We start from the raw sequence: 13,145 nt of genomic DNA, 5'->3' as shown, positions 1-13,145 counted from the left end.
GCTATCTTTGCCTCCTCCAAGTCATGAAGATGTTCTCCCTTGTTGGCTTCAAGGGATTTATTGTTTTACCTTTCACTTTGAGATCCGAAATCCACCTGTAATTATTTTTGTGTAGGTGTGAAGCAGGGTTCTAGATTCATTTTTATTTTAATTCTGAATCGTCTGTTTTCGTAGAACCCGTTGGTTGATTTTTACATTCGAAACATTAATAAATGCATTCTATTTGGGGGAATGTTGTAAAAGAAAAGGTACTAAATTTTCCCAATATTTAATTAATTATTATATTCTAATAATGATTATTTATCTTTGTCTCACTAATATAAAATACCATCTTTGAATATATATATCTCACATATATTTTGGAGGTAACATTTTTTGGGGTACAGATATTTTTATCTCACTTGTTCCTGATTACCTCAGGACCCACCATTCACTGAGTCACTAGTATTCCAGGCCCTATGGGGTCATTAATTGAAGAAGACCCAAAGGAATGCCCTGAAACATAGAGAATCCATTTTGAGCTTGAAGATTTCCAAACAGATTTCTTAGAACTCCTAGCAGGATCTCAAAAGGCAAGCCTTTGTATTTGCACAAAAAAAATTCTGTTTGTTTTCAACCTTGTAAATCCTCAGTAATAAAGTAGATACCACAAATGAGAGATAAGAAAGAAAATAGATGAAAAACCAGATTCTCCCTACTCAAGGCCTACATGAAGTTTTACCCTTCTGGGAAGTCAGCATTTTGTGCAAGAGGCAAAAAAACTTAGATGGGAATACGGGTTTCCTCCAGCTTACCAATGTTTGACCAAGTCTGGGGATGATAAAATATCCTGTATATTTGGTAAGACAATAGTAGAGGAGATTAGTGCCTTATCTCTGGACCTCTGGAGCTAGCAGCCTTACAGTTGTGCACCATAATACAAGGTGTAGAGTCGGTAAGTAGAAGCGAGAGACTCACATGTTTAGCCATAGGAGGACCCAAGAAAGCCACCAGCATTCCCATCCCCTATTTTTCACAGACGTTGGAGTATCAAGGGAGAATGTGGCATGTAAGGATCTGAGAGGGGGCTGATGATCCCAAAGGAGCCTTGCATTTAGAACAAAGAACAACCCGAGAAGAACTTATGGCTGGATGATGGCTACTCAACAGACACAGTAGGAAAAGAGGATAAACTCTAGGAGGGGACTTTGTATTCATTTGAGTGTATTCCAGTGGAAGAAAGAAAATGTCTAGAAACAAGATATTCCCTTCCCTCTTGTTACGGACTGAATTGTGTCCCCCTCAAAATTCATATGACAAGGTCCTAACTCCTAGTACCTCAGCCTGTGCCTGTGTTTGAAGACAGTGCCTTTGAAGAAGTAACTGAGGTGAAAGGAGGTCATGTTGTTACCAAACATGAAGTGAGTTCCCTCACCCGTTGCGCAGCAAGCCAATCTCTGACACCTGGGGTGGTGGAAGAAAGTAGGAACTTTATTTTTGCACAGTGCCGAGCAAGGAGAGAGGGTAGCTAACGCTGAAATCCCAAACTCCCCGAAAAGCTAAAAGGAAGGGTTTTAGGTAGGGGATGGGGAGCATATGGCCTTGCTGGTCAGAGCTTCCCCACCAGCCCGTATCTCTTTACGGGAGGAGATAGTCCAGGTGCTTGTCCTTGACGTGTCTGTCTTTATGGAGGATAGTGGATTCTGGAGCCAGGAAGCCAGAGAGTAAGCAGGGAATGAGTGTTTTGGTTTTAACCCCATACATGCTGAGTTTAATGTGGGGAAACTGATATCAGGGTCGATATCAACTCCCCCCTATTTTATGTCCTCCCTCAATCTTGAGGGATTTTGGGCGGCGACGGATCTAGCTACTTCCTGCTGAAATGGGGCGTAGGTCGTTTCATCTCATTGAACCAGTCTTTTAATAAGGCGGTGATGCTGGTGGGCTCCTGAAGGTAGGCCTGTATCATGTAAGTAAGTAACCAGGTATTTAATAAGAAGATTTTCTAGAGAAACAAAAAGAGAAAAACAAGGTTAATCGTTGGAGCAAATTATAAACCAGTTTCTGAGCCCAGGGGGCAGCCAATCAAGATTCCTGGAAGTCAGGGTTGAAGCATCTTCTGCAGTTTGAAATGTCTCTGATGGTGTCATCGGGCACTCAGGTAGCTTTTTGAGTGGCTTACGCAGCAGCAGACATGAATCTCTCTGAAGTTTCTATTAGGTCCTCCAGCTTCAGTTTGTAAGGCTTTAGAAAAAGGGCAGATTTAGTTTTCAATGACTCTAAATGAAAATAATGGGGGAAAAAACCCTGAAAATCTCAGTTTGGACGTTTTTAGCCAGATATTTCAGGAGGTGAAGAATTCAAGATCCAGTCCAGTTAACAGAAGTAAAATAAAAATTTCAAAGACAATTGGAAAAACTAAAGTCTAATATCTATAAACATGTATTATAGTGTCTATTGAAATATAATCTTCCCCCCTAAAATCACCCTCAATTTCACTCTGGTTTGCAAAATGTATAGTTTTAATAAATTTGGCATAATTATTTACATAAGCACAGCAAGAATAGTAATTGATCATATAGGCTCTTTTAAATCTGCTTTGCTGGAACCTTATATGGAACCTCAGGTTGATCTTTAAAGGCCTCTCAAGGAATGCCAAGCAAAGGACCTGTATCACATTCTGCCTGCAGGACCTGCAGATTTGGGTGAATCTCTCTCTTCGTGAGGTTCCCCAAAATATTGAGGTTCCTGGTACCTGCCAGAGGGAGTGACATTCTTTGCTCAACCTTACCAGGTTACAGAACCCATAAGCACAGTACCAGGCCAATATTTCCAAGTGGCTTTATTCCAGAATGTCAACCTTCATTCCTCAAAAGCTGTCTTGTTATAGTCAAGCCCGTATGTTTTTTCAAACACGATGTTCCAGTCAAAGCCTTGGTCATATAAGCACTGTTTCCAATTGTGTCCTGTTGAAAGAAGAACAGATTCTTATTGCACTTATGCAAACAACTATATTGCCATAAGAATAAGAATACTTACTTATCAGAAGTTTTTGCGTTTTGGGGGGCTCAGATAGGGAGGAAAAGACAAATGTTTCAATTTTGTTTATAAATTGTTGCAAGTCATAGTTCTTTCAGAGAATAGAGAAAAAAAGTTTTCTTCACTCTGAAAAAAGCAAAACATCAAAAATCAGCAATATCTCAATCAAAAAGTCATTAAAGTTATAATCATCCCTATCAGTTTATTCTGTCCTGTGTAATTGGTTCTTGATCTTAATCTTCTGTCGGCAGTTTGTGAGGTCATCAGTTTCTCTGTTGGAGTTCTGTAATTCTTACCCAGTTTAGTTTTACAATCTGAACGTTTACTGGAAACCTGTATTCCAGAGTGTCAGAGTCCTTTCCATGAATTTCTCTGCAGATGAAACATATTTGCCAAAACATCAAAGTAAAATAGCCACTGTTCACAAATAACAAAACATTCAAAAATGGTAATTGACAAAGGCATTTGACCATGTCTGTGATATACAACATTTTGAGGTAATAACCAGGATTATAGCTGGCAATCAGAACAGATCAGATAATTTTTTAAATATTTGTATCAATAACACTCATTTACATGATACCATTTAAGAAAGTTTATCATTACTTATTTGACAACGTTTCTCATGTAATTTAACAAAAAAATAAGGCTTATTAGTTTAGCATTTTTTTTCTTATAGGAAGAGAGCTTTCTCCGAGAAGTCCCAGGGGCCCTCTGAAAATCCCCAAAGAAACTCTCTCTCCTCTTCCAGGTAAAAAGAAAGCTTTTATTCAAGACTTGAATATTTGTGTGTGGGGGGAAGCTTGTCAGAAATATTAAAAGCTTTAAAACATTTGTTTAGATAGGAGACAAAGTTCACTGCGAAACCATGTTCAGGTATCTATTCCAAGTGACAACAGAAACAGTCAAGGGGAAACAGTTAAAATAGTCAACAAAAAAAAAGCCTTTTTATAAACATTAGATTAAAAATTTAGGAAAATTATCCTTTTAAGAAAGAGGAAACCAAGTTTTAATTTTGTATCAGTTTACTTCTGACATATAAGTTTATTTACTTAATTGGATTTACTTTACTCCTGGCCAACTGGACCAGACATAAACCTGTTTAGGGCTTTCCTTTTACAAACCTTTGGTTACTTTTTTACCTTCAGAATTTGTCCCAGCACTTTAGGACAAATTTATCTTTCTCAACTCAAGAAACAAAAATATTTCCATTCTTTGTATCTTTTTACTGAAAACATATATTTTACTTTCCTTGTATACAGACCTTTTAGAAATATACGTTTCCTCATAGAAAATTTTTCAGCATATATAAAGCATGTTTATCAATAAACCTAAGCATTTTTTAGTCTCTTTGATATAAGAAACCAAAGGCAGATAAATATATGCTTAGTAGTTAACCTTTAATATTTTATCTTACTTGGAAATGACCTAGATACCCAGCAAACTGTTATTATTTAATTTAACTTAGTAAAACTATAAAATTTAAGTTTCCAAAAAGATTTTGGAAGCTGATTTTTAAGTATACAGACTATAAAACGTAATTATTGTACTTAAAACTCTTACCCAGTTTTAACAATTACTCTTAAAAACTTCATGTGACATTACAGCAGAGAAGTATTATCCTCAGTTGTTGAAACACATATATCATAATATAATTATTATACATATAATTATATGTATATTTATTTAGTTTAATTGTTCTTAACAATTATATTTAGATCGTCTACAAAAACTCCATGAGACATTAAGCAAAATTAGCTATTATTCTGAGTTATGAGTTTTGCTGATAAATTTTGTAACAGAGATGACATGAGCTCATTTGACCAGTAAACCCAGGCTGTATGTCTGCATCATAGCCAATGCTGATAACTTTGAGGACATGTTCATTTTAAATGAAACCAGCAAACTTAAGCAGGCTTTTATTCATCAAAGATCATTTTATATCATGTTAAATAACCTTGTCTCTTAGAAGTTTCTGCATATTCATTAAAGACTGCATTCCATTAGGAGAGATTTTGAACCCTCTTCTGAAACAGGTTTTCAGAATGGCCATTACAATTCTAAATTATCTCAGAAGTTTACTTATTTTTACTCGTTCAATTTTAGATCATAAATTTTGGGGGAGTTGAAGCGAAGCTCAGCTTGCTGGGAAGCTCAGCAAGAGAGCAGAAAACAGCAGCAGATTTGAGTTGGCTGCTGGCATGTTTAATTATTTAATTATTTTCTCTTAAAGAGGAAGCGAAGTATTTCTAATATTATTTAGAAGCCTCAAAAGATTAAAACAGCCTCCCCACTGTTGCAGCTAGCTTTTCCAATTGCGTACACCAGTTTGCGTGAACTGAAATTGGCCTGTTTAAGTATATCAATTTTTACAAAACTTTATCTTAGTGTTACTAACCCTTATACTTTTAATTATAACTTACATTAGAATTCTATTAACAAGTTTTGGTATTACAATATTGTTCAGCAGAAGCATGCCTAGTTAGACATAACATTTATTCCCAAAGAAAACATCCAGGCAAAGTTGACATAACCTCTTCATATAACATTAGCTTAAACACTTTAATCTTTATAGTCTTATTAATCTTAGTAGCCTAACTGTTGCCCCAAACAATTGTTGGTCAGGTTTCTCACTTTGATTTCTGCCTCCTGACCTTTTAAATTTTTCAAACTGGGGTAAATAGAACAGGTTTGTCTGATGTCCTTTAATGTTGGGGAGCCAATAGGGCGGTCCCTTTAGCCCATCCAACCTTAGGCAGTGTTTCATTAAAACCTTTGTTTTAACTTCATCCATATCTGTTCCATTTATCCCTTTGGGGCGAGTCCTGTGACTCTTCCATTTCTGATTTCTCTTTGTTAACTTAACATTTTCATTAGCATCTGTAAGACTACGAGAAGCTGAGACCCCAAGTTGGATTAAGTTCTTAAGACTAGTCATTCTAGTTTCCTCTTAATTTGGTCTTTTCATAGGTGCCAATAAAACAGTTGTTTATCATAAGAGCTCTCTAAAAGTTTCCCAACTTGACGATCCATCGTTTGGCCATTTTTTTTTCTGTCCGGAGTCTAAAGAATATTGTGGCCACGTGGTGTTACAAAAGAAAATCATCCCTCTTTAGACATTGCCTTATAGCTCTAGGTCGACCACCAGCCAAAGTTTTTCCCAAAGGGGCTCTTAGGTGGGATAAATGCAGCATCTCCCATGTTGACACTTTTGAAAGGACAGACAAACAGACAGATAACAACAAATACCAAACAAGCGCACATTCCCAAAAACCCTCGGCCACAAACGGAAGCCAAAACAAAGACCAAAACCAAAAACCAAAGTGCTTCCAGTCCCAGCTTAGTCCGTGTCCTACACTCGGGGGTGCCCAACAAATGAAGATCCGCCATGCAGATCTTTCCAAGTGAGCAAGGACAAGGGACCTCGGTTGTGCACACCCGGGGCACTTACCAAAATTTGGCCGGGGCGTCGGGCGACTTCAAAACAAATGGAGCCCAGAGGGCTGCCAGGGTACCCATTATTTCCAGCCGGTCCTGTTGGAGAAGGTTAACACAAAGACAAAAACAAAAACTACCAGCTACTTACAGGAGACGTCTTCCTATGTCCTAAACCTGGTTTCTTCCACCACCAAAGCAAAAGCGCCATGGGCCAACAAGGTCTGGCTAGCAGCCAGTCACTTGGGGCTGTCCCTGAGACAAGGGGCTCAGGCAGCTGCAGGACAGCTTCCAAGAGAGGCCTTTAGCCAGAGGCCGGTGTGCCACAGGCGAGACGTCCACCTGGGACATTGTCCCATCTGGGGTGCCAAATTGTTACCGAACCTGAAGTGAGTTCCCTCACCCGTTGCGCAGCAAGCCAATCTCTGACACCGGGGGTGGTGGAAGAAAGTAGGAACTTTATTTTTGCACAGCGCTGAGCAAGGAGAGAGGGCAGCTAACGCTGAAATCCCAAATTCCCCGAAAAGCTAAAAGGAAGGGTTTCTATTTGGGGTTTTCGGTAGGGGAGGGGGAGCATATGGCCTTGCTGGTCGGAGCTTTCCCAACCAGCCTGTCTTCGGCCTTGAGACATTTACAGAGAGGAGGAAGCCTGTGACCTTGCTGGTCAGCAGCTTTCCCACCAGTCTGTATCTCTTTGTGGGAGGAGATAGTCCAGGTGCTTGTCCTTGACGGTGTCTGTCTCCATGGAGGATAGTGGATTCTGGAGCCAGGAAGCCAGAGAGTAAGCAGGGAATGAGTGTTTGGTTTTAACCCCATATATGCTGGGATTAACGTGAGGAAACTGAGATCAGGGTCGATATCAATATGGGTGGGTCCTAATCCAATATGACACATGCCTTATGAGAAGAGGAGATCGGGACACACACACAGAAGAAAGACCGTGTGAAGACACTGCAGGAGGACGGCTGTCTCTGAGCCAAGAAGTCAAGGAGAGAGAACTTAGAAGAAGCCAAGGCTGCCAACACACTGATCTCAAACTTCTAACCTCCAGAACGATGAGAAAATGACTCTCCGCTGTCTAAGCCACCCAGCCTGTGCTGCTTGTTGTGGTGGCCCGAGCAAATGAGTACGCCTCTTTCCAACTCTTGGATTTAGTTAACCACTTTTAGAATTTAAATACTATGATTGAGACAAAGTAAAGAATTGAAGAACTCTGGCTTTGAATGTTATTAAATTTGAAATGACTGAGAAATCACTACTTGGCCGAGTTTACCTGAGAACAACTAAGCTAAATTTTCTGCTTTCAGTTAGAAGTGAGCGCTTGTGTTGCTTATTTGCCGATCTCTGAACCCAACAGCTCCCCTTTAATACTTTATCAGGGCGTAGGAATCTGAAAATTACGTGTTGTGCTACTTCGCCATCTGGCCCTTGGTAAGATTCAGTCAGGAGAAGAAATTTTCAGAAGATCAGTAGGCAAGAGAAACGGAAATGCTTTATGCTTCTGGCTCTCAGAATGAGGCAGGTCCTGGCAGTTTGTGGCAGCTGCAGGTTGAGAAATAACGGGGTCAAGGTGTTTCCACCTCCAGCACTGCAGAGATAACACCTTTCAGAAGCCCAGGCCTGGTCAAGGCAGCTCATCTCAGCAGATCCGTTATGTACCGGAACATCATGCCCAACAGTGCAGCAGCTGGTGGATGCAGAGACTTCCAGCCTTGGGGCATTAGTAGCATCTGATCTCTGAGTATCATTCTTCCTTTCCTTTCACTCTTGCAGATCCTGCCCCCTTGCTCCTTCCAATATCTTTTCATACAGTTCCCTGCATTAAATCCTTTGGTTTGACACACTCGGGCTGGTTTCTGTGATCAGGACTGCCTCACAAAGGCCTTGAGACAGACTTGAATTTGGGTAACGAAAATAAGGTGACGTATACAAGCATGTTTATGCAGCATTGTTAGTAATAGCAAAACACTGGAAACAACCAGCCATCGATCTGATGATGGATAACTCATGATATATTTGCACAATCATATAATTAAAAGTAATGAAAGTAGACAAACAATAGCACACACAATAGGGAAGATGAATCGTAGTGCTGAGTAAAGAAAGTCACAGAAAATTACCGTTTTTATGAAGCTGATACTACTTATAAAAAGCTAATAACACATCATGCAATATATTGTTTAGAGCCATATACCTATGTGGGGATAACCAGAAGAGAAAAATAAGCACTAAATTAGAATATTGTTTAATTCTGTGTGGTAGGCAAAAGGATGGAATCAGGGAGGAATGCATAGATAACTTCAAAAATACTTGTAATGTTCTAATTCTGAAGTTGGGTACCGTATCTTGAGTGTGAATTCTATTTTATTGCACGTGTGTGTGTTGGTATATACTATTTTTTGTATTTCCAATGCTACACGACAAAAGCAATTTTTAGAAAGGAAGTCATTTATTGTCCACTCAACTTTGGAGTCAGAAAAATTCCCAATAGATACGCAGATTATAACATATATCTAAATCTGTTTTCTGGACTTCTAATTTGTTTTATTTGGTTATCTATTCACTAACCAGCACCCCACTGTTTTAATATCTTAAATTTAGAATGTCTTAGTAGCTAATATTGGCAGATCACCCTTTTTAACATTGGGCATGCTATCCACAACATCGTAACTTAAAATATTGACTTTCATTATTATGAATGACTTGCCTTTTATTCTTAATTAGCGACATGTTAATTTTATTTCTTAATACAATATTTCGGTGGCCATGCCTTTGCGTTTTAAAATTGGCTCCATTCTTTGACTTGGAAGTTTTAAATATGATAAAATTAGAGATGATTTTTAAAATAAATGTATCCTCATATATTTTTAATGTAGACACTTTTTTGGCAAACACGAATAAAATTTGGGAAGTAAATCTTTGCTTTACACAGGAAAAGAAAATTTCACTGAAATGTCAAGAAGAAAGAGAATTCCATTTGTTAATTGTATCCTATAGTGATTCATTATTTTTCACTAAAGTAACAGCAAATAAAATTAAAAATCTTGAACTGTTTTATGAATGCTCTTTGCAAGTGATAATTCTAATGAAAGTCTATCTGCGCTTTAAAGGTGAGAATGATCATTGAACGAGATAAAGAACAGGATTCCATTTTAGCAGTAGCTTAGAAAAACAAGAACGCTGTGTATTAAATTTTGGAAAGTCGTACTTATTCTTTCCAATGAGTAATACATAATTTGGTCCATTTCAGCCACAACTTGCGACGTAAAGGATGCAAGTTAGGAAATGGTCCCTTGGCCCACTCGCTACACACGCAGATCCGGTCAAATGGAAAAGATGTGATTTAAATGACTTAACTTTAAGTTTCTTTGCATGTAAAACAATAATAATGATAATTATGATTATCATTATAGGGTTGACTAAGGAGTTAGCAACCTGGCCGGTTTTAAATCTTTGACATTCGCTTACTTGCCAAGTTATTGAAATCACAGTTATGTGAGAGTCATACTCTCGATCAGCAGAGGTCAGTTCCCACTAAACCCGTGTCCGCTTTGCTCTTTTAGGACAACACGGTAGGCATTTTTTGTGGTATCATGAAATTACTTATATCCGCAACTCGTACGATGTAACACCTTTGTTATATACTCATTTCTGTGTAAACTAAGGGAAAAGAAGAGAAAAAATACACACAGAATGAAAATCAGTCTTCTCTTCATTGGTTTATCTTTTACTTTTTTTGATGGAAAAATCAGCATTGTCTCACAGCTAAAGAAACAGAGGCACAAATACAGTCGGAAAGGAAATCAGGAATTTTCTCCTATTTGTGGAAACTGATGGCTTAAGTTTGTCCAAAACAAACCTCACTATTTAGGAAAGAAATTCTATCTAATGCATTTATTTGGAAGACATTTTTATAATATCCGTAAGAATCTGTGGGCTATTTTGGAAAAATCTTCCCCGTTTTTAGGGATACTGATTTCGTTGTCGCTAAGCAGCTGCCTATGACCTTGAACAAAGGAGAAGTCTTGGAATGCCATCCTGCGGTCTGCATGGACCTGTTCTCTCCAGTTATTGCACAAAGAAACAGTTTAATTCCAATTGGAATATAGGTCTGTTTGAGTTTCAGGGAATAATAGAGTACTGTTGATCATTTGTGAACTAGAACAAATCAACCACAAGAGGGCATAATTTTCTTGGTTTCATGATTTTTATACAAATAAGGCATGCCTTGAGTAGGTATGATAAGAATCCCTCCTCCTCCCCCACCTTCTCTCTGGCTGTCTTAGAAGAATACACTGTATCTAAAGTATGCTCTAGGGGTGGAGCGGTGTTGGCATGAGTTATTAAGAAAAGCAAAGTTTAAGATGACATTTTTTCATATATGATGTAAGTTATATGATGATGAAAGTTGTTTATTTTCCTAAAATCCTTCCTTGGGGATGTTGGTTGATGTAAGAACACTGCCGAAAATTTAAAAAATTAAAAAACAAGGAGTCGTTTGTTTGACTATAACCACCCCCCTCCTTTCTGCAACAGCTATGTGGAGTCCTGTATCAGGCACAGAAAGGCTTTCTGACCTCTAGCAAATGTTCATAGGTTTTCTTTTCTGAGGTCTCATGACTTGAGCCAAAGGGGTTGGGCTGTGTTTTTATTTTTATTTTGAAGTGCATTCCTGCTGAATTTAATTATTCACCACACCCCAACCCAGCTGAGTAAATAGAACCTTCAGATTCTGGCTTGGAAAGGTTTTGAAAAACAGCTGATTTTTTCTTTTTGCTTCAAGGAAAGTCTCTGTGGCAGGGTGCTGTATCGCGGAGGGCGGTGAGGCCAGAGTCAGAGCAGCTGGGTGATCCTTCCTTCTTCTTGGTCTTGGTTTCCTCACGTATAACATCAGGGCTGCGAGGTCTCCAGGCCTCTCCTAACTCTGAATGTTTATGATTATTTAGGATCTTATGAGTTTAAAACTAAAGGACACAAAGCAAAGTTCTAACAGTTTTACATTCTGATTAACTGACCATGAATGGTCTTCTGTCCTTATCTGGTGACGAGAATCAGGGCTACAGTGACTTCTGAGGGTTCTGTGGACATATAAGTAATACCGAAATGCAGATGGAAGTCGTGTGTTCTTGTCCCTCACTAAATAGGATCTAATGATCTTCATACGCAATTAAGGATCCAGCGATGAGTAGATTGCCACAATCAAATGAAACAGATGGCAAAAGAAATATCTGAAGTTTATAAAGGGCAAACACCTGATGGAAGATCAGGAGGTGGGTGATTGCTCTCAGCCCATGCCATCACTGGTTCCAGTTAGACGTAAACTAACATATATTCCAGTTTTCCCATAGGAGTATAACAACATTTCCCATCTGTCAGTACTGATATGCTAAGATGCGGGAGCACATTCATAAAGTAGTATTTGTCATAAGGCAGAGAGGTGTTATGTATGACCAAAGTATGATTAGTTTTATAGAAGTGACCCTGAAAGGCTTGGGTTTCATCTCCATTTTCCTTGTCTCTCGCATACGACTTTGCAATTTGTCTTTATGTATTTCCTTTCAAATTTACCAAAGTTGTCTTTGTTTTGTGAAGAGAAAACTGTACAGAGAGAACTAGGACTAAAAATTTTGTTGGAAAAGAACCACAGGCTAGTACCTTCTGCTGAAAGTGCAGCCAGATCCTCTGAGATCCTGCTAGATTTATATTCTCGACCCGGTAATGATCCTTCTCCTTTCTTCTGGGCAGAAGCAGCTATATGTGGAGTTGGAGAAGCCTAGAATATACCCATTCTCGCTCTACCCACCCCTGCTGCCTTCCTCTTTGACTCCCAACATAGATCCATGATTCCTGAAATTCTACAATTAGAACTTCATTCTTTGGCTTCATTCAGCATCCAAATGTAAACCTTTGAGAAATAGTGTATTTCACGTTATCTAACAAATACCTACTAACATATGGTAAGAATCACTTACTCACATTCAATGTGCCAGCCCTAACGGCGATGGGTGAGGGGTGGTATGTCACAGAGGAAGAGTCGTGACAAGCGTACTTATTGAGCAATTTTCCAAGCACCTGGAAAGTACTGTTTTTTCTTTCCTTATTTTTTCCCTCTCAGACTGAAACAGGCATAGCTGCAGCAATTAGGTAGCTCTAACTGATGATAAACACAGCTCTTTCAGTGCAACTAAGGATCACTTGTTGAATCTTGAATAGCCACTCTTGGAAATCAGCTACACTGTATAATACACCTTCCATTTGAACCAAACTTAATGTCAAATAGACTTTTCCCACTGAGTGGTGCTGCAAGAATCCAGAGAGGGTATTAGCCTTACAGGACACATTGCCAAATTGCTTCTGGTGACAGTAAACCCCAGACTCTTAGAGAGGACGGTACCACCATGCTGGTGGGGTCCTGTACAGTTAGTAGCAATTCAGAAATCAATCGACTGAAAATAAGGCGACTGATTATCATCATCATATCAACTGCCTGCATTAACTCATTTAACCCCCAAATATCTGTTAAACACCTACCACATACGAGACACTCAGAGAAGTACCTCGAGGATTGCGAAGCCGCGGACACAGCCGAGGCCATTCATCACAACTCTGGGCTGTGCAGCTGACTTTGCCTGCTGTGTGTTCAGAGGAATTAAAAGGAAGGAAAGCACAGAGCCTGGTTTCCAGACGTTGTC

The 13,145-nt window shown here is 39.0% G+C and overlaps 1 long non-coding RNA gene across 5 annotated transcripts; it reads right to left on the bottom strand.

The window, feature by feature from the left end:
• Positions 1–1,449: 1,449 nt before the first annotated feature.
• Positions 1,450–7,030, bottom strand: LOC138924046 (uncharacterized). 5 transcript variants are annotated; one of them, XR_011438603.1, is made up of 5 exons: positions 6,857–7,030; positions 6,470–6,552; positions 3,019–3,144; positions 2,771–2,945; positions 1,450–2,223 (listed from the first exon to the last, which is right to left on the bottom strand). It is a non-coding gene; the product is annotated as an uncharacterized lncRNA (long non-coding RNA). The 5 variants fall into 5 exon arrangements; XR_011438606.1 differs by having other exon boundaries at positions 2,799–2,945; positions 6,857–6,974; XR_011438605.1 differs by lacking the exons at positions 6,470–6,552; positions 6,857–7,030 and adding exons at positions 3,315–3,390; positions 6,605–6,672.
• Between the last annotated feature and the right edge of the window lie 6,115 nt (positions 7,031–13,145).

This window comes from Equus caballus, chromosome 5 (assembly GCF_041296265.1).
Source record: "Equus caballus isolate H_3958 breed thoroughbred chromosome 5, TB-T2T, whole genome shotgun sequence".
Lineage (NCBI taxonomy): Eukaryota > Metazoa > Chordata > Mammalia > Perissodactyla > Equidae > Equus > Equus caballus.
Note: the sequence above shows the minus strand (reverse complement) of the source record. Positions and strands in the feature narration are given on the sequence as shown.